This window comes from Borostomias antarcticus (assembly GCF_949987555.1).
Source record: "Borostomias antarcticus genome assembly, chromosome: 2".
Taxonomy (NCBI): domain Eukaryota; kingdom Metazoa; phylum Chordata; class Actinopteri; order Stomiiformes; family Stomiidae; genus Borostomias; species Borostomias antarcticus.
The window spans coordinates 26,621,338-26,637,204 of NC_140235.1; positions in this window are offsets into that span (position 1 = coordinate 26,621,338).

Consider the following 15,867-nt stretch of genomic DNA (forward strand, 5'->3'; position numbering starts at 1 on the left):
CCCTTGGGGGCACCCTTGGTGTGTGGAGGAAGGGCTAGTAATAGACTCAAGAAAGCTTATGCTGTGCTTCTGTATATTAAAAAAAGTGTACATCTAATATCAACATCAGAATCAGAAACGTTTATTGTCATGTAACAACATACAAGGAATTTGTTTCAGTTAATGGTGCATAACATGGAGACAACATTGGACAGGGTGCAGGGACGAGACGAGACGATACAGGACAAATACAAATACAGGACAGTGCAAATGATCAGTACAAAATACAAATACAAAAAAGAAAACAATATACTAAATGGAGTGCGCTCAGTGAGAGTAAGGTGTAGGTGTAGTGTCAAGGTGCAATGTGGGTGAGATGTTTATGTACAGTACACAGCGTGAGACGTGATATGTGTGTGTGGGGCATGCTATGTACAGTACAATAAGCGGTGTTGTGCAAGTATTGCAGTGGTGACAGAGTCAGGGGTGGGGGAGTCAGAGGGGGACACAAGCTTTGTTGATGACGCTGGTGGCCGTGGGGAAGAAGCTGTTTCTATGGCGTGAGGTCTTGGTCCTGATGGACTGTAGCCTCCTGCTGGAGGGGAGTGATATGAAGAGATTGTGGCCAGAGTGGGAGGGGTCGGCCACAATCTTTCTAGCCTGCTTCAGGGCCCTGGATTCGTGTACCCTTGGCCTGGAGGGTAGGCAGTTTGCATCAGATCACCCTGTCAGCGGAGCGGATGACGCGCTGCAGTTTGGCCTTGTCTTTGGCTATAGCAGCGGAGTACCAGGTGGTGATGGAGCAGGTGAGGATGGACTCAATGATGGAGGTGTAGAGGAGTACCATCACTGTCTTTGGCAGGTTGAATATCTTCATCTGCCTCAGGAAGTACATCCTCTGCTGTGCCTTCTTAGTGAGGGACCCTGATGTTTAGGAACAGTACCACTCCCATCCTATCCAGATTAGACGTGTAAATGTCACAGTACAAATCAAACAAACAAAAAAACTATGATCAAAATCTCATATCAACACAGGTGGTGCAGTAAACTGGATTGTTTATCCTTCTATTGTTCAATTGTCATGCCTATTGAGTGCTTTGAAAAATAAATGGAAAACAAATAATAATTGGTACTGGTAGGCTTCTCCGGGCTTCACTGCATCATTATCACCTTATATTTTGGCTTGATGACAGTCGTGATGGCACTCGTGTAGATTGGATTATCCGCTGCAAAGAAGACCACAGCCAGCGTCAGTGTGTGTCAAATAAAAGAGATTTGTACTAAAGCCCTGACTCATAGTTCTTTATTTACCAAGGTTATTACTTCTCACAAACTGCTATGGTGTAAATAACCGTTCATATAACAGCTATGTGGATGTGAGTGTGACCTGACATTGGGAGGTCCTTGGGGGTAGAGCAGGTCCCTGGATTACCCTGTCCCAGCGGATGCTCCCTAGCTCTCTCTGGAAGCCAACAAATTCCCTCCTGTCATGGATCGCGGTGAGCAGTTTCCATAGCAGCAGAGAAACCATGCCCAGAATGACGATGGAGCCCGAGATAAGCGCCGTGATCAGAATCACATCAGGACCCGACAGGTACTCTGGGATACAGAGACACAAGGTCAACGGTTAGGTCAAAGAGCTCGGCCTATGAGCTTCTATTTGCATGAATATGAAATGTGCTGTATAATTCATTGGTTATCATTCTGTTTTGACTCATTCTTGTAAAACTGCAATGATTTCTGTGAACTCTTGATATCGAATAGAAACACTATTTGATATCAACTTTCTGCATACTCACCTCTCTTGAGGGCGGAATGCATGTAGGCAAAGCCCTCCCTTGGGCCCGCCTTATGCAGGAAGTGCCTCCTAGAAGCCGCGTAATTCCCTCTCCTTACACATCTGGAACCCAGAGGAGGGGAGTTCCAGGGGGAGCCCAGCCATGCAGCTCTCCCACCACAGTGAGGCTCCAGTGGGTACACCTTGTCTCACACTCCACCTCGAGTCAAACCAGCCCTGGGAGAAGGCCAAACACAGGACACACTCCTAAAGAGAGGAAGCCAACTGAAATAATGCACATAATCATCTGAATGTGTTCAAAAGTTACACTCAGTTGCCTTCATGGGCATGTATTTAAAATCCACACTGCTGTAACACTGCCTAACCTAGTTTCACTGGAAAAACTCAGCGGGTTGATTCGTGAGCATGTTCTTCTTCATACTTGTGATTGCCACTGGGCCCCGTACATGAATTTGAGATGTTGTGTTCGGTTTGAACTGCAATGCTATCGACAGCTGCTGCTACCATGACCTCAGGGTACGACACTACTCCATGAAGCTTTAAATCTAAACAGGAAGGAAAGCAGGGAAGCTGCCGCCCTCCCTGTGCTGTGCAAACTGTGCAGTGTGCAGCTGCTAAGACATGAGAGGCCGAGCTCACAGGTGAGGCCCCGGAACCGTGGGCGGTCCTGGCAGAGACGGGCACCACAGCTGCAGATGCCCCCCGCCCACACAGAGCGGGCCACTGTGGGACAGACATGATGCCATGTTGAGCGGACACTCGCATGCCCTGCCACTGAAGCCTGGGGAACACTGATATGCTCCACACACACACACCTGCCCGTCCTGAGAGTTAGCATATGCATACATTAACACACACACACACACACACACACACACACACACACACGCACACGCACACACACACACACACACACACACAAATAGCATTCAACATTTATTGCAGACATTGTTTTAATATTGCCTCCGTCATGAGTGTGTGAACCAGTGTGACGGGAGTATGGTTGGTTGCGCTCATGATAGCTTCCCCCACGGGGCAAACCCTGGTACTGATCACAGAGGAAGTCATTGCACTCGCAGTGCTGCCCGTAATAAGTATGGCCAGGCTTCTGGTGGCTTTCATGGTAGACACACTTTCCACAAACACAATCCTCGCGCCTGCTGCACTACTCTGATGTGTTATTAGGGTGACAGTTGTGACCCATTCCATCTGTTAGACTCCCAATTGGTCGCACTCACAGAACGTGCCGACATGCCTTTCCATACACTTTTAACAGGAACAAACCCATTTTCATGCGAAGGCTTGTTCAGAATTTCAATGCAATTCATTAGTATATGATTATGCCTCGACATTAACTGGGCATCCTCATGCTTCCTGTGTTGTGGGTTAGTTCGAGAACTCTGTTATCTATGTTTCTAATCCTTTTCTACAGGGTTCTCCTAACACACGCGTACCTGTGCTTGCAAAGGGCATTCGTTCTTTCACACTGGGTCTGATTTCTTTGGGGATTATCGATGACATCAGGAGGACAGATATCACCCGCACGCGTGCACTCGAGAGAGCTGTCGCCATGACTACAGGAGGGGCTGTTTGGGACACTGTTCTTCTGACAGGCACAGGGATAGACGGACCAGAGCAGGACAACCACCTCCTCGCTGCTGTATCTATCGCCCTGTGGATTGATGACCACCCTGGACTCTCTGTCTCCACAGTCACACATGAGGGCGGCGATGGCAACCTTAACATCACCTAGAGGAGCGTAGATATGTAATCATAATCAAAGCACCTTCGCTGGGACCAATTATGGTAATCAATGCCATCAGTGTGAGCAACAGTGAATGGGTGTCAGCCATGATCAGGCCCGTAGCCAAGGGGGGGGGGGGGGGGATCGGGTGGATCGAACGAACCCCCCCTCACGACCAAAGGTCCAGAACTCAGGGCAAAAGGTCCAGAATTCAGGGCAAAATCAAGAGACCGTCTCTAAACACTGCCCCCCACCCCTCACACACGTAGTCTACGGTGCGCACGCACTACCTCATCGCCGATAGCGATATCAGAGCGCTTCTGTTCATGTTCTTCTGTCGCCAGTGCGCGGCCCCTGCAGCGAGACACTGAAGCCCGGAGGCAGGTCGCTTTCTCCTTAACAACCTGTGACGTCAGGCCCTGGGGGAAGGGGGGGGGACGCAGTAGCGCTCTTTGCTGAAGAGACATCAGTGGTGAATGCCAGGGTAATGACCTGTGTAGGAACAGACTCCCTCACTCCCTCACTTACATTATGGGCGTCCGCTATTATCTGCAGAATGTTATGGGAGTGGTCGGAAAGAGTTCCGACGGCACCTTTAGGGAAGACACTCTTCAGGCCCTGTCATGACAACGAGAACAGAAATGACGGCGAAACAACCGTGCTATTTAATGTACTCAGCAGAGGAAATGTGCACAGTAGATTATTGAAAGCTTGCAGCAAGTATGAGGAGGAGATTAGGTTGGTTTGTTACTGTAAAATATGTTGTTGACAGGTTGTGGCTTGGAGATGAGGAGGTAAGGAGAGGAGGCTAGGAAGGACCTTGGTAGCTCGTACAGGCGTGTGACGTCTATGCTCGCGGCCAATAGGATCTGGAGGTTTTTCTCTCTCAGCTTCTTTGACAGATGAGTCCTGAGAGATGTAGAACATCAGAAATGTATGCTAGAAATCAGTGGAATATAATACTCAAATGGACTTTGGGTACAGTCAGCATCTTATGAAGCTTTATCTCTCCTTCTGTCTCCTTCTCCTTCTCTCTCTTTCTCTCTCTCTCTCTCTCTCTCTCTCTCTCTCTCTCTCACACACACACACACACACACACACACACACATACACAGACATTCAATTTCCTCCCCAGAAGAGGGATAAATGAATCCCATTTACAGGAGTGAGAGGAATCCACATTTCAACATCCATTTGTACCTCTGGGTGGCTATTTATCCAAACAGTGATAATGTACCCAGATTCACTTCCACCGACTACTAGTGCCTTCTGTAGGTCAGGTAATTTAACGCTTTCAAAAGCCCCCACGAAGGGGGCTCGATATGACACACACACACACACACGCACGCACTTACACACAGACACACAATATCTCTTGCTCTGCCTATGAGCCGGCCTTTCTTACACCGACTTACAAATAGAAGCACACTCCTACACACGCCAACATGATCTCATGGCAGCATGCCCCTATGTTGACTCATAGGAGTGTATGTCACATACAGGACAGATTATTCTATGCAGCTTTCTACAGCCATGATATTTCATACACACACACACGCACGCATGCACACACACACGTACAGATTAAGAGATGAGATGCTCTGTCAGGATTATTCCACAGCCTCTCTGTGTCGCATCAGTAGACCGTCGTCTTTACGAGGAAGAGCTGTGCTGTTTATATCGACCTTTAAATCACCGTCTTTGACTTCTGTCTCCGCCAGCCTTTATGAATGTGTCGACTGTCTCTTTCCTATTAGCCCAGTGAAGATTGAGGGCTCCAATATGTCCTGCTTACATTGCAGTATTAATGCGAATTGTTCTCCCCCCCCCGATGGTATGTCAAAGTAACTGTGTGGAAAATAGCTGTTGATTAAATTCTGGTCTTGTCCTTGATCAACAGTCATGCATGGACACAGACACACGGGCGCACGCACGCACACGCACACATCACCTTGATTTGAACACATTTTGAACGCTTGGGCTAAGCGTGGAACAGACATGGGAACCTGGGAGTCTCCTTTTGAGGACACGGTGTCCAGGTGATGTCTCCCGTCGCCGGGCAGCACCACGCCTTGAAACAGCTCGACACTGTTTATCGTTCAGCATTTTGTTTTATTACTGGTGATCATTTTAGAACGCATCATTGTAATCTTTATCAGACAGTACTGTAGACTGGCCATCCATGGCCACTAGGAGGACACAGCATCTGCTCGAGTGTTTATAAAGAAATCTTACTTAAGCTACCTAATTACCTGACATCCCTCATTACGTGGTATTCCAGTCATAACCAAACAAGGGATTGGCTGCTTCTGGAGGTCCCTCGAGTCAGAACCGAGCTAGGAGAAACTGCTAGTTAATTGTGCCCCTAGAGCGTGGAATGAGTTTCAAGAGACCATCAAATTGGAAGCCTTAGTTAAAAAAATATGGTATATGAAGCTGAAGTTGAGGTCTGTGCATGTTTACTTTTACCATAATTGTTTATCAGTTTTATCAGTTTGTCAAATTATATTTTTGTATTTATTTTGTATTCAAATCAATTCAATAATTTATTGCCAAGTCAACAAGTTGGGAATATATCTTGGTTCGCTCATCAACATCAAAAACAAACATCAGAACTAACAACACACAATATACATTCAAGTAGTACAATACACATACAAGTAGTACAACACACATACAAGTAGTACAACACACATACAAGTAGTACAACACACATACAAGTAGTACAATACACATACAAGTAGTACAACACACATACAAGTAGTACAATACACATACAAGTAGTAGAATACACATACAAGAAGTACAATACACATAGAAGTAGTACAATACACATAGAAGTAGTACAATAAACATAGAAGTAGTATAATACACATACAAGTAGTACAATACACATACAAGTATAATACACATGCAGGTAGAACAATCATATTATATGACACATGAAGTGCAACAGTTGCAGGTGCTAAGTGCGTCTGAGGTGGTTCCAGTGTAAGTTCAGATGCCGGATAGCTTGGAGGATAGGCGCTATCCCCGAAGCCAGATGCTCTGCTAATGCTCCTGTATCTCCTTCCTGATGGGAGCAGATTAATTAGGTAGTAAACTGGATGAGAGGGATCTGCTGTCATCTCTTCAGCCTTCCTAACTCTATGCTGCTGACTTCCCCCTCAGTCAGTCCTGTTTCTGAAATAAACCTGCTCTCTCTCTCTCTCATCTATTGTTCATGGGACATCTTTTTCCTCCACACACTCACCTGCACAAAACAACTAACGCTGCAGCCGGGCTCGCCCACTGAACATCCTCACTACACCTCTTTCTGTCTCTCTCTCTCATACACACACACACCTCCTACGCGCACACCTCCCACAAACACACCTCACATGCCGGACGACCCTGCTCCTGGGTTCTAGAGGTGACCTTGAGGTTCTTCTGGAGGACAATAGAACCCCTGGGGTCCTCCAGGCGGTCCGGTGGGCAGCCCCTCTTCAGCAAGGACGTGGTCGTGCAGGAAACTCTATGCAGGTGTGTGTGTTTAGAAGGAGGGGGGGGGTACACCAAGAACATTAAGCACTGCACATTTACATGAACGTGTTCTAATTAATGATGCCCACATTGAGAATGTACGCTATAATTTTCCTACAGGATATGTGTGATAACGCAGTATAATCACAGCGTAATCTTTTGAGATAGAGCCTTTTGCCGTGCGCTTGCCTTGTCAGTGAGGTCCAGCAGTCAATGCGACCCCACAGCTCCTCACCCTCTGACCATGGCGTGCATGCTCCCAGTGACCATGACAGACAAGCAAATATGCAGTGCTGTGTACCCATACAGCTGGATTTGATTCAAACCAGTGATCTATCACCAACTCTTGTAGCCATCTGGTATCAAAACAAACCCAACACCTGGTGTATAAGTGTATTCTCCATGATCGCCTAGAAATCAAGGGGTACAACCCAGTAAACAAGGCCGGCTGCTCAGTGACACAAGAGCACTTCCACCTGCCAAAACACTAACACTTGAAGTAATGTCACAGAGTTGGTCTGTTTATCATTTGGTGTGCACTTAGGCTTGAAAAAAAGACAGTAAACATTCACACTGATAAAAATCGAATGCGAAATCTAAATGGGAAATTGGAAGAGGGCGAAATATAATGCGACTTTTATTGCATCTTGAAATGAGAATGGAATTGATTTACTTTGACTTCCCACAGCACTGTCCTGGCAGCATAACAGCAATATGGCAGCAAATACCATTCTCATCTTGTAAAAGCAATCAACATCATGTACTTTTTTAACAATGGAGACGGTGTAGATTTCCTTTCACCTCATTGCGTAAGGGCGACTGTTATGTACAATAAACAAAAACCAGCAATTATTCACAGGAGGCTTCAGAAATCCACTCAATAGAAAACCTGTTGCTGTCTGATGACACAGACTCTTACCTCATCACTGTGAGCTCAGCACTGGTGGTGGTGCCTGAGGTACATGCAGAGATGAGAAGTAGGAGGAGAGTGTGTGTGTGTGTGTGGTTGTGTATGTGGTTGTATGTCGTGTGTGTGTGGGGTTGGGTTAACACAAATCCTACTACTAACAGCGGGGGTTAACACAAATCCAGCTGTTTCAGGCAGCCTCTCCATGATCTCCTCGAGTGAAGTAAAAGATGAAAGCCCCCATACTGACAGCAAGCTGAGGAAAACTCATCTGTTTCAATTCAGAGTAAACCAATCAAAACAACAAAAGTAAAACGACTGTATACCCCAGTCATCGTCAGTAAAGCTTCAATAAGAACAGGTGACGTCAGCAGTCACAGTCCTAGATCATGCAGATACATGATGTGAGGGTTTAGGGTTGGCCGAGAGGGGGGGGGGGGGTTGTCTAGCCTCGTGAGACCATCCTGATTTCGCCAGCTCTTGTTGCTACTCACAAATCAGTCTGGATACTAGAGAAAAATCCATCCAAGCCATGTTTTATTACTGGTGATCATTTTAGAACGCATCATTGTAATCTTTATCAGACAGTACTGTAGACTGGCTATCCATGGCCACTAGGAGGACACAGCATCTGCTCGAGTGTTTATAAATAAATCTGACCTGACATCCCTCATTACATGGCGTTCCAGTCATAACCAAACAAGGGATTGGCTGCTTCTGGAGGTCCCTCAAGTCAGAACCGAGCTAGGAGAAACTGCTAGTTAATTGTGCCCCTAGAGCTTGGAATTAGTTTCAAGAGACCATCAAATTGAAAGCCTTACAAGCAGTTAAAAAATATGGTATATGAAGCTGAAGTTGAGGTCTGTGCATGTTTACTTTTATCATAATTGTTTTTTTTTTCAAATTATGCTTTTGTATTTATTTTGTATTCAAATCAATTCAACGATTTATTGACATGTCAACAAGTTGGGAATATGTCTTGGTTCGCTCATCAACATCAAAAACAAACATCAGAACTAACAACACACAATAAAGAGTCAGTCAGCGTTGGTTCTGAGGAATTTGAAATACAAACAGCTACGCTGGGCGGGTTTATGACAGCGAGGAGTGGTTGAAGTATCGCTGATAAGACCTATTCTGATTTTTTTCTGATGGTTCATCCAATCACCTGCCAAGTAGTTTTGAAAGTGCCTGCCCTTTTCCAAACAGTTTCCAACGGAGAGTTCCCAGATGGTTATGGGAAGCAAACCAACTGGCAGCGTCAGGTTTGGGGTGTCCCAGTGGATATGAACCTGGCTGGGGTAAGGGGTATAGTGGGGAATTTTTATTATTACAGTCATAAGCAGCGGGTGTAATATTTTCATTCCATTGAACAGCAGATTATCAATCTTCTTCAAGCAATGATGATACAAAAACTGGAATAATAAAATATCCAACAAAAGTTTCCAGCGGCATGAAATGATTTATTTACAGAGAGGAAATTGCTAGGCTGGGAAGTCAATTTACAACCTCTAATTCTATAGCAAGATAATTGAACTAATTCATACTCTCATACAAATTAATACTACCCAACATTTGCAAAAACTGATCATGTGGAATCATATTGGGGTGAGGAATAATAATAATGTTTAATAATTATCCACTTTATTTTCATACATCATTGCTTAGTTAAAGTGTATGGAAATCCAGTCTGACTGCTTGGGGGCTCTCTCCTCCCCCCTTGTGGAGAAAGAAAGCATTACACAGCCTGTCATCCAAACACAGCAGGCCAGATTTAATATATTTTGATACAAACCCGTAGAGTGATCATTATCAATGTGTCAATACTAATGTGTCATACTTGGAGTTATGCTTCCCACTGAGTTCACCTAAACAAGAGCAAGTCATGTTTAGCTTTAAAATGACAGATATACGTATCATGTATCCTATATAGTGGATCATTTGTCATTATGACAAGATAATGACAAATGCAACAACTACCATGTTATTATGAAACATCCAGAGGGCAGTGCAGGCTGTTTGATCATTGGGTTTGCCCTGATACCAGGGCAGTGGCCTTGTAGTTAGTGTCTGCCCTGAGTTTGGGAGGGTTGGGGGTTCGATCCCTGGCCGAGTCATACCAAAGACTGTAAAAACCAGGCCAGGCTTATGTGCGTAGCTGTCTTATTAGCATCAGGGACAGAGGTCCGCTAGTAATCCGAAATGCTCCTGCTATTGCTCCACCACCATTCCACCGGTAGTTTATTGTCTATATCCTAGGCCCATTGGCCCTAGGCTTATGGATTTCTATTGCTAAATTAACTTACTCTGAATTTTTTGGGGGGTAACCCTTCCTTTCATAGACCCCAATTACTAAACATTTCCCTGGTAAATGCATGCAAAGTATAGCCTCATATATAATGGGTAATTACTGAGACACCTATACTGTAGGTATAATTTCAAAACAAGAGTATTTCAAATGTTCTATAACTGACATCGCACCACCAGGTAGGGCTGGGTATTGATTCTAATTTCAAGAATCACAAGGTTCAGAATCAATTATCACGATTCAATTCGATATCAATTTGGTTAGTGTTACTAAAACCTTTTTTTTTTTTTTTTTTTAGCTGTAACCTGAATTAGATGACTACCCAGTTATGAAACACATCAATACTTGTATTATATTGACATTTGACAGCAAATGAATATGAAATATTGGTAGTTAATGGCTGCAAGCATGAAACTGTGGAAAATGGCAAGGACCAATTCCCCTCCCAGAATGTTGATAGTATTGCTTTCAAAAACATGCTGTGGGCAGAATTAGATTCAAAATGAAATGAGTGTTTACTAGTTAGTTACTTAAATAATACAAATATTTCTTGGATATGAAAAAGATTATCAGAACAAAAGCTGTAATTGTACTGGAACTCTAACCTGGTGCATTATAAAAAATATTATATTAAGAATTCACCCCAAAGCTGTTAAATACAAATGTACTGATGTTTGTAAACATCTACAGTCATTTGCCTGTGCCTCTCCCCATCTCTCCCTCTTGTGTTGAGAACAAGGTGTCTACTCTACTCACTGTTCATTAGTGATGACACATCAATAGCTAATTTGAAATGACACGAAATGTGAAAAAAAATGTGGCCATAAAAGCCCAAATGTGGTGGCTACTGACACATTTGAATACCACTATTCCATCACTGATTTTCCTGTCTCATCGTGCTGCATCCTTAAACTTGATTCACATTGGCTACTGTGCATGGTCGCTGAAGCACCCAAATCACACTGCTAATGGGGGATGAGCTGCATTGTTGTACTGTACTGTAGCGAATGTCTGAGCTTCTTGACGTTGGCTACCCTAATTAGCATGAGGCACAGTTCAGTAGTTAGCTAGGCTAGCAAGTTAACTAAATGTTGGTCAATGCTAGCTGCGCTAATTAGTTGGCTGGCTAATATAACGTGCATGCTAGCTTAAAGGACAATACTCGTTTTTGACAACCTGGACCTTATTTACGACATATTATAAGACGTTTGACTCACCGAGATCACTTTGGTGTAGTTCGGAGGCATGTAGAAGAAATTTAAAATCCAGCGCGAGCCAGTATATCCATGTAATGGCGGTGGTGGGGGCACCGAGAATGCAGTTTCTAAAAATCTATTTTCTGCCGCAAAACGGTTGTTTTCATCAATCTGTCTTTATGAATCGCTAGTTGTGCATAGAGCATAGAACATAGAGCGTAGGCCTGTTGTGGTTTTTCACATGCCTCTGTAATATGATCTTTCGAAACGTTTTTCGAAAACGAAATAGCTTCCCCACTTGCTGCAGCACACATGCGCACAGCGCGCAATCGTTGCTCCAGCACGCTGTGCGCATGAGGTACGCCTTCTTTTACACGGTCTTTTCCGCAATTTCAGGCGTACGCCCTCTCCCCCCCCACAGCGCGATCTATCAAGCAAAAAGGGCGGATATTTAGTCGCCTTTCTACGCGCTTTTGTAGGACACCTCTCAACTTGGCAATAATTGACCAATTAGATTGTCATTAATATGTGATCATGTGGACCTGTTTGCTGTTTGGTAAGCATATAAATGATAGTCCTCCTGTGCGTAATGCGAGCCTAAATGAATCCGGCGCTACTCGGCCTACTGGCCGAGATAGAACTCCAAAGAGGTGACGGCGATGGCGACTGCACCCACATATTGATAAGGGTAATAATCTCACGATATCCACCCGTCAATCAACACTATCATTCTATCGAATCTGTCTAAAGTTCTTAAAACCCGTCCACTTGTCAATGTTCCAATCAAATTCCTCTAAACATATGTCCCACCCTCATAGCTTGTTTGCGTCGGAAATACGTCAAACTATGGAAGTTAGATGACGGACGGACAAACGTCAGTGCGACTTTAAGCACTATCCAGACCGGATGATTATGCGATGCGTCATCGCGCTTCCGCTCTAGACCGGCGAAACAACACCGAACGAGAAAGGCCCCAGACTACAGGCCCCCAGGATTCAAAATCTAACGTGAAGCCCTATTGAACCGCGCCATCTTTGAAAAAAACGCGTCACTGATACCTTTGACATGCACAGTCAAAGGTATCAATGACGCGTTCTTGTAGTCCACAAACAGGTTGCTCTCCCCGCTCTGAGTTAGCGATGAAAAGCGGCTTGATGATTAATCTACTTTCGTCAAATATATCCGTTGGAAAACTTTTTTTTTTATCCAGGCATCTTAGTTTTAACAGTATAATTGTGACTGAACATGTTTTGTTCTAAACTGCTCCTGAAAAATACTTACTATGCACAAATAGGCCTATTACCCCACTCACATGCAATACAACACTGGAAATGGAGTGTAATGTCCCACCCCAAATCATGTAGACATAATTGGTATCACATAGCTGACATAGGTAATTTTTCAGAATGGCGGAGCTTCGGTAATTTTCGGAATGGTCAACCTTCGGTAATTTTGTGAATGGCGGACTTCTGAATGCAGGTATTTCGGAGTGGCGCCATGTCATCCCATATATAGGTAGCCAGCTCAGAGAGGAGAGCAAACACTCACAAAGCCAAAGCCCTAGCTAAAATGTGCCTTTTATGCTGGTGATCGTACCAAAGGGAGAGAACTCCTTAAAGAGTCGCTTTTTGACACTGACCCTACAAGTTCTTAAGTTTTGCGCCCTGGCGGCGTCATGTGGTCCTCAAACAGCCTGGCGTTCCACCGTCTTTTGGGTGCGTCCCGCATAGGTCAGCTTGCTGTTGATCTCACCTCCCAGGCTCCCACTGATTTCATGAACAGCCTTTTGGGCAACAGTCTTTTGTGGCGTTGCGATATTTGCAAAATAGCCTACCTCCCTCAGAACCCTCAATTAAGCTCTTGACGTTGACGATGATGAACTCTTTGGCACAGATGCCCAGCTAAGCCTGGCGTGCTTTGTGGGATTTGAAAGGTCCCATGAAGTAGCCTACTTTCCAACTGCTTAACTGCATTCCTTTTATTTTCTCAATGGCCCACAGCGTCCTCAAAGTGCAGTCTTTATCATCACAAACGGCTTTACAGGACAGGATGTGTAGTTCACCTCGTCCGCAATCAATGCTTAGCACCCTCCTTGGTGATGCTCTGTTGCCACCACACGTCAGCTACAGTGAGATGATAAGAGTGCAGTGCACCTCATCCACTACCAATGAAAAGCACACTTGGGCTATGCTCGGCTGCAAGTTAGCCTTCTGTACACTGTACGACTGAAAAAATCTTAGATCGGGGATCCCTTCCCACTGTACGACCGGGACTCCGTCTCAAGACCATACGACCATACGACCATACGACGTGTGTATTCACATTATGCGATTTGTATTCACACTATACGATTTCTGTCAGCCACAATTATGCCCACGATTCATCTTGGCTAAACTTCTACTGTATGCGATCTGCGATCTATGACGAAAATATCTGACATGCCATATATTTTGTCGGGAGGTCGTAGCCTCGTCGTAGAACGTTGTAGCAATTAATCTCAGATCGTACACCTTCTCAAACTGTGCGACTTGCTAGTCCCGATTTTGCATACGATGAGCTACGATTGTCTGCGACAACCCACGAACACCTTACGACCTCAGAATCGTGGGTTTTATCGCACAGTGTACATGCGGCTTAAAGCAATCACGAGTAGAAGGAAACACACATGTCCACGACCAAATAGGGCAGGTGCTGATCCGAAGGCGAACAGATAGAAAGAAAACCTTTTTTTTAGTCCGATGAAGAGTAGGCCTATGGCGCTCACACTCTATCACCACTAAAGCAATCACCACAAGGTAACACTACAGTACAAAAATGAGAATATAGGGTTTGAGGTTATTGTTTAGGTGGCCATGATTTAAAAATAATGGAAGGCTACTTTATTCATATGGTTAGGTCAGTTTAAGGCCATGTTTACTAGACTTTTTTTTTAATGACCAGTTCCTTTTTTGCATGCAACCCTATGGGAAAAGGCAAAAGGCGGGACGCCCTATTAAAAAGCGCAGCTGCCACCACCTTTTTGAGTTGAATTTTGTTTAACTTTTCAGAAAAGCGCTGTGTGATGTCAAGTGCCTTTCTGACAGCTGACCAATCAGGACGAGTCACACTACACAGAGTTTAGGCTATATGACAGTAGCCACAAACGATACAGCAACAGCCAACACATGAGCATTAATTAATTCGCCATAATTTTAGTTGATGGCTATTCATTTATAGGCCTAGTAGGCCCTATATAATAGGCTACTACTAATTTCGCCTAGTTGACATTAAAGATGATAAGTCTTACTCAACAGTTGAGTTACCTGGGAGTCAAAATCAGTCAACATTTAAATGAAACAGAATACATGTAGGCATTTGAAATTACCAACTGTCGCTAGCATGTTCTGAACGTTCCACTAGGGAGTGTGGTTTTCCTGTCCTGGCTGCACCACTTTAAAAACAAGAAGCCAAGTGTGAACAAAGCCTAAGAATAGTTTGTTATGATGACCTGTGCAAAAATGTAAATTTAAAAGAATAAATGAATAATTACAGCAGCCCACAAAATGAACACAATAATCACAACACTTCACATGTAGCCTATTTCTAAAGCAGATTTCTATATGAAAGCAAACCCAGCACAGAGATTTCAGCCTCAAACATTTGGGCCAATAGACATTGGGAAATATGAGGTAAAATATGAATCTCACCTCTCACTCAAATTTAGACATATTTAATACGACAAGTTATATGTACGACCAAAATGCCCTCTACAAGTTCTTTTTAATCACCTTTCCTGTCCACGAAGAGGGGAGATGGAGGTGAGTCAAACAGACAGCCATGTTCAACACTGGACATTAATCATCATCATTAATAACACAGGACATTTGCATTTTGATGTGGTTTTGAAGATGGCACGAATTGAAAGACTCAATTTTGGAGAGTCATTCATAAGAGTATAATAAATCTCTTTTCTATAAACAGGTAAACAACAGAGGATGGTAAAAATGTGGGCAAATTGTAAGTATATATCCTGTACAATGCTACTCATAACTGGATAACATCAGAAGTTCATTCCATTCTTATAAGTAAAGTAAGTCAGTTAAGTCAGAATATCTCTGACGACCTTGAGAAGGCACCGACCTCAAACCTTCAGTTCGTCTGTGTTATATGTTAGTGAGTCACGGCAGCCTGTTAGGGAGTAGACTCAAGTGGCTCAGTCTGGGACTCTGCTAGCTACCGTATTGGCCTCAGTATGACCCAGACGGTCTACCAGGGGCTGGGATTGAGAGTGAGCCTGGGGAGCTGCTGAGGTCTGCCATGGTAGCGTGGCCCAAGCTGGAGCAGCTGTTCCCTTCCCCGCATTAACCCACCTCTCACTCAATCCCCTGGCTGGCTGCAGGTGGCAGCTCTGGGGGTGGTGGAGGTGGGTGGCTG